Source organism: Thermobia domestica, chromosome 14, assembly GCF_964235325.1.
Source record: "Thermobia domestica chromosome 14, izTheDome1.hap1.1, whole genome shotgun sequence".
Taxonomy (NCBI): Eukaryota; Metazoa; Arthropoda; class Insecta; order Zygentoma; family Lepismatidae; genus Thermobia; species Thermobia domestica.
Window position 1 is genome coordinate 89,852,049 of NC_137467.1, and position 6,586 is coordinate 89,858,634.

Consider the following 6,586-nt stretch of genomic DNA (forward strand, 5'->3'; position numbering starts at 1 on the left):
CAAAAATGAATTGTTCTAGCTTCAGAAATCAGTAACTTACAAGTAATTTTACAATCGGAAATAAAACACGTTTGTTACACTCAGTTCAGCTAACATCAGTGTATTCAAAATGTAATTGAAAATATTCAGTTATTAAAAAAAACAAGTAATTGTATTTTTGAATTTTCTTTATTTTGCTTTATTTTTGTATTTTTTAAAGAACAATTCTATCTATGTTTTTACCCAAGGATTTTGGTTGCTACGGGAGCTCTCAAAGCTGCTACGGGAGCTGCCAAAGCTCTGATAGCAGGAGCTGGATGTGCACTGGCTCCAATCCTACTCACAACAGCGTTGAATCCATTGATGCTATCAGCAGCGTAGTTCACAACTCGGATGGTGCCATCAGGTTCAGCAAGGCTGTATTGTCCTCTGGTTACAGGTCCATCACGGACTTCTACTTGGTTCTTGTTATCTCCAGTCAAAGCATCACTCACTCCGTAGCCGAAAGCGTATCTTGGGTAGGCCTATTTAGAAGTGAAGAATTTTAAAAATATTACTATAAAATAAGTCATATTCTATCTTGAAGAATTTATATTTGTTTTCCTTCCTCATTAAATTTTACCAAACTGATCAGCTTCATTGACTACAGAAAATCATGTATATGTTGATTTGTTTAAATAGGTTTCAACATTTTTAGAAACCATGCCCAATAATTTTTAATATACTTTGTGTCAATAAAACACTTAATCAGTTTTCACAATCATTAATCTACGAACGATATCAGTCCATGAAAATGTTCTATAATTTTATTAATTATTATATCGAATATCTAGATCTATGTATCTCTTTCAGTTAAACTGTACAAATATTCTTTTCCGACTAACATTCGATTCGCAATTAAATAGTTTGAGTATATATCCATAAATAAACACAATATGCTTCCATAAGAATCACACATGATTCGGTTGGGAGAAGAATATGTGTTTCTTCCATTAAGCCAAAGAACTCTAACCAAATAATTACTACATACATACTTTTCTACGATGAAGGTAATTTAGGAAAACCAGACATTCAACATTCAATCATTTCTTTTTTCGAAATCTAGCATGCAAATACTTCTCCATTCATTAATGATCGGTGAATATAAAATTTGAAGCCTTCCAGTATCAGCAAAATTAAATACTGGGAAATATATCATCATAGTTCTTAAAAAACTCAGCTGAAAGTGCTTTGATGCTTAGAACAATGAGCACAAGAATCTAGTAACTCATAGAACAGGGAATTTTGATTTCTATTGTCCCAACTTCTTATCACTTCTTTTGGGCTATTAAGTAAGAAATGTTCGTAGGATTTCCTTTCGTCTAAGTATTGCAAGAGGCTTCAAATCTTAAGATGCAAGTATTCGTATTATATCTTAATAGTAAGGAAGTGTAAAAATTTTCAAACCCTGACAACTAATATTATTACTAGTTTAGTTTCGAAGAATGCAGTTTTTCCTTCTAAAATTCTTTTTTAGGTAGACCGCGAAATACCAATAGTTTGCTTACAATCTATTGCATAATTATCTTGCATTTGTCAACATAAAGCTGAAATTGCAAAATTAAACGTTGAATGCTCATTCAGGATTATGAAATCACATAAATACAAGAAAAGCAATGTTTATATTGTTAATAATAATTTTGATTTTATCAATAACTGTGAATAAATAAAGTTACCTGACTAATATACTAAATGTATACTAGGAATAACTATATTGTGTAATTTGTGTTATAATGCTGGTAATTTAGCACTGATTTCATCAGATACATTGTTATAATGAAGATAAAGACAATGTAAATAACGTTCGCTGAAAACAACGATAAATTGATGAAACTAAGACATCTTATTATTTACTAATTGAAATTCTCGTTCTTTTGCACTGAAAGAGTAAGTTTATAGAAAATATTTGAAAGGTAGATTTGTTCACCCTTTTTTTCTCCTTAAATGCATATTAAAATGAAACGAAATCATAGAAACTCATCTAGAATCAAGTGTTATGTTCAGAAAATCATTTTACGTACTTCAGTGGTTATTTACTACGAATCCTTTCTCTCTTAGGATAGGTATTTTAATAATAGTAATAATAACCACAGTCAACCCAAATACGAACTATTAATCAGAGTCAATAAAACATTTATTTGAAAATATTCAACTGTTTTCTCATTTTTCGAATCCAAAGTTGAAAATTCAAATATTTCATAAACTGTCCTCCCTCCAAAGCATTTTTTTAATGCTGGGACACATGTCAAGTAACTTTTAATAAGGACTTTATATTCCGAGTTTCATCTGCATTTAGTGAAATAATATATTTTTGGATTAAATTTTTAATCTCCGCTACCCTGTGAGGATACGTACTTAGTAAACGTGAAATTATAAGCGTCCAGTAAAGGTAGGTACTACTAATAATTAAATCATCCTTCCAAACGGTTTAGCCCTTTTCCCGTGATGAGATGACCCACAAGATCACTTTTATTTAAATGTACGTAATAGTTTTGGTTACAGTTTGCTATTTAATTAACTTAACTCATGGTCAACGCTGCATTGTCTGATGTATCGGAACGAAATAAGGAAAAAACTTACCTTCTTGTATCCACTTACAATGTAAGTAAACCAATATACGTCATATTCTTCTTTGTATGTTAAATGCATTCGAACAAACATTGTATATATCTTTTTAAAAAAGTGATAAGTTTCACATACTTTCTACATTGTAGAATATATTGCAATAAAAGATAATGCTAAATATTGCACTAATCTAGAATATGTGTCCATAAACATGACAGATCTTGATACTGTATCATGATTCAATGTTAAAGTAAATAATTTATATTCTAGTACTAAAGTACAAAATATATTACGTAATAGTCTACTGCAGGTGCAGCTAAAGCGGCAACAGGAGCAACAGCAGCTGCAGGTGCAATTCCAGCGAGAGGAGCTGCTAAACCTGCATATCCTGCAAGACCTCCAACAGCACCACCAGCAGTCACTGCCACGGCGGCAGCCAAGAAAAGGGAAACCTGAAATTGCAATTAATAAATTTATCAATCATTGGAAAATAAGAATATGTGTCATAAATATAATTAACGATTTGCTAAATTCTTAATGATAACGACAATTTACTTTTGACCTTTCAAATCAATAAAAGGTTACCAAACTTTATGTTCTTGGTACATTGAATTCAGGAAAGACTTTCAGTCGTGAAAAGATTTTAATTTCTGATTTCACTTGAGCCTAATTACATACTCAACATTCCAAAAGAAATAATTATCTATCTAAGTTTAGTTTTCATTCTTTTTGGTATAACCAAATACATTCGTCTACTTAATTAATTACATGTTTCCTCTCCATATATACATGTAGTCACAACTGAAAACTTCCAGCAAAGACCAATCAAACCCATAAAGTCATTCGTTAATTTCAACATTTTTAAGGTGTTCAGGAGAATGTATGTTCGTGTCAGAATATGCGACGAGACTACATGAATGTAACAGAGATACAAAAATTTCCATTGGAAATTATGACATCTGCAAACATTTCATCTGCACAAATGAAGATATCTATATCTAATTAACAAGTATCTATATCTAATTAACAACATTGTAGTAGCCAATTTTTATTGCTCTACTCATGCAATAGATTAACATATTCCTAGGATATTGCGAAAGCAAATCCGAGTATTGAAACAAGTATCAAGCTCCCATAACTTGATTTCAAACTTCAACGATTATTTTATTATTTTTATTGAAATGGTAAACAAAAACTTAATTCTATAATATTTTTCTCATATGTGGAGCCAAAATAATTTATTTCTTTTGTTTATTAATTTTAATAATTACCAGCAGATATTTCTAACTTGATTAAGGAAATAATCCCACCTAAACCTCCTAGACTTGATGACCCTACCAATGTTTGGTAAATAATATAAGTTATGAAGTTTCTGTTGTTCTCCATTCCCATTCCTCTTGAGCCCGAATATTCATCTCAGAATTTTATTCTCTAATACTTTCAGTCTGTGTTTTTTCCTCAGAATAAGCGACCATGTTTCTCAACCATACGGCACGATTATCGTTTTATACATTTTAAACTTCAAATTTCTCAATAGAATTCTCAGACAAGATATTTTGAACTGAATAATAATATGAATTTCCTGCTTTCAGTCGACATTTAATTTCTTCTTGGATGTAGCTTTGGTTTTTTAACATCGATCGTAGAAATTTGAACGTATTTACTTGTGGCAAGTATTATTTGATATTATGATGCATCCGTAATTTGCAGTATTACGATCCCTGCGAACTTCCATGTATTTAGTATTTTTCTGCATTTACATCTAAATCCTTATCCCTGCAAGCGTTTAATAGGTCCTTTGCATTTCATTCTATTGTTCTCCTATCATCCCCTATCGGATTTACACCATCAGCATACTCCGTAAATTGGGAAATACCATTCAGCTCTAGGCCCTAGTTGTTGTCTTTGATTTTTCTTATAGCGTACTCCAGAAAAAAGTTAAATTATAATGGCGACGACGCGTCTCCTTGTTTCAGACCATTCTCGACGTGAAAGCTCGTGGACAAACATTTTCCTACTTGGACTTTACTTTGGGATTCATTAAAATATATCTCATGTGGTTCGAATTCCAAGTTAATCAGTTGATCCTGTCTCATATAGCCTCGCTGCTGAAAGTGACATTAGACTCAAAATCAACTCATTCAAACATATATTAGTTAATCTCATTGGGTTTTTCGGTATTCCGAATTGTGTAAAAATGTTGTTAATTATTTCTTGACTTACTTACTACATTTCTCTTCTGTGATCCTCATGATCTTAATTTCAAAATGCTAACGTATAAATGGATTAGTTTACTTCAAGGAACGTTCTGCAGAAATTTCTGAATTTTTTTATTGTCACTGTAATTAAGGAGTTAGGTATCGATAAGAATTAGTTTTCGATTTTAGCCTAATTTGTTGCCAAATGCTTTACAAATCAGTTGTGTGTGCGTGAGTGAATCTTTACGTTCCTGTCAGCGCTGAGGGACAAAAACCACATGAGCTCCAACCGTCAATCAAATTAGGATCATTTTAAAATAGTTTGCATAAAAAATGTTAAAAAACGCACTACTTTGAACGAACAAGTATGTATAAACTACGATATATTAAAGATCTTTCTTAGGAGATGCAGTATCTATATAAAGGACTAACTGCAATTTGGTTTACAGGTATGAAATACTTACATAGAAGCAGGCATACATTTCGAACAATGACTTTATGAGCCCCCTGTTAATGCAGTAACATATTACTTTATAAGGAGTTTGGTTTACTATAACTTCTTTATATATTCACTTTATCTGTGCGTCCATTCGATATTGGGAGACCAAAAGTTTGAATTAAACTACCTTATGGGTAATCATCAAAGTAGCCCAGAATGTAAAGGGTCAAAAATTAGGAATCGAGTTCGTAAATGAAGGTGATATTTTAAGCGGAAATGGTAGAAGGCAACTATTTCCGGTTTTTACGTTTATTATATATACAGCAAGAGTGGTAATAGATAGTGAGAAGCGATTTTCTGCAATCGATTAAGTGTCTCAAAAATATATTCCAGCTTAATTCTAATCTCTCACTACTAAAATCGAAAGTGGTAAAAAATCTACTACCACTTCTTGTTTCGATATTAATTTAGAATATATCACGTGATAGAAAAGAAACTTCTTCATGTGACGTATAAATGACACTCCTTCTTATTTAAAGTAAAAAAGAAAGTATAACGATGATCTCATTAATTAAAATAAAATTCCACAATAGCATTCTTAGCATAATATATTCTATTTACATTATTCTTTCCATATTAACTTACAGTAAATAAATAAATAAAAATTATAGCCTTTACTTACTGCAAATGTGTTCATGTTGGAGCTTCTTCCTGGTGCTGTTGCAGCCTGTAAGAAGATTGTGTATTTTCTGAACACAACATCGCATTTTATACTCGTTTAAAGTTCATGGAAATGACAACTTTCCATTCGGATGCAATGACGTAATAAATATTTAAATCGTTACATTTATGTTGAATCTGAAAGGCACGCGGAATTGAAAGGGCTATCTCTTGTTTTTATTTAATTTTAAATGAATTTTAATGTAAACTTCAAAACCTTCCGGAAATTGTATCTCCATTTTCCGTCGTTGTAAAATTTATATTTTGAAGACAATGTTCAAATACTGAATTTTGGAAGTATAATTTTAAAACTAGGAATGCAATGGATGTACCCGATTGCAATGAAATGAGCTGAGCGAGCTTAAACTACGTAATCATTCCTGGCCATTATGCAATAATAAATGCCATTTTTAATTGTTGACAAAAAATCGCGTGAAAATTTTTTCCCCATGTTAAGTCTATGCAAGCGTTTTTCGGTGATTATTCCTCGATGGTACATCGGATTTTTTATTTCGACCTATGTTGTCACTCAGCACGACATACTCTATCAGCGTGCTAAGTTTTCTTGAGATCGGCCAAACGGTCTAGGAGGAAGCGTTTTTCGGTGATTATTCCTCGATGGTACATCGGATTTTTTTTATTTCAA

The 6,586-nt window shown here is 31.6% G+C and overlaps 1 pseudogene; it reads right to left on the reverse strand.

Annotated features, from left to right (window-relative positions):
• Positions 1-218: 218 nt before the first annotated feature.
• On the reverse strand, positions 219-5,917 carry LOC145669912 (cuticle protein 19 pseudogene; annotated as a pseudogene).
• Positions 5,918-6,586: the final 669 nt, after the last annotated feature.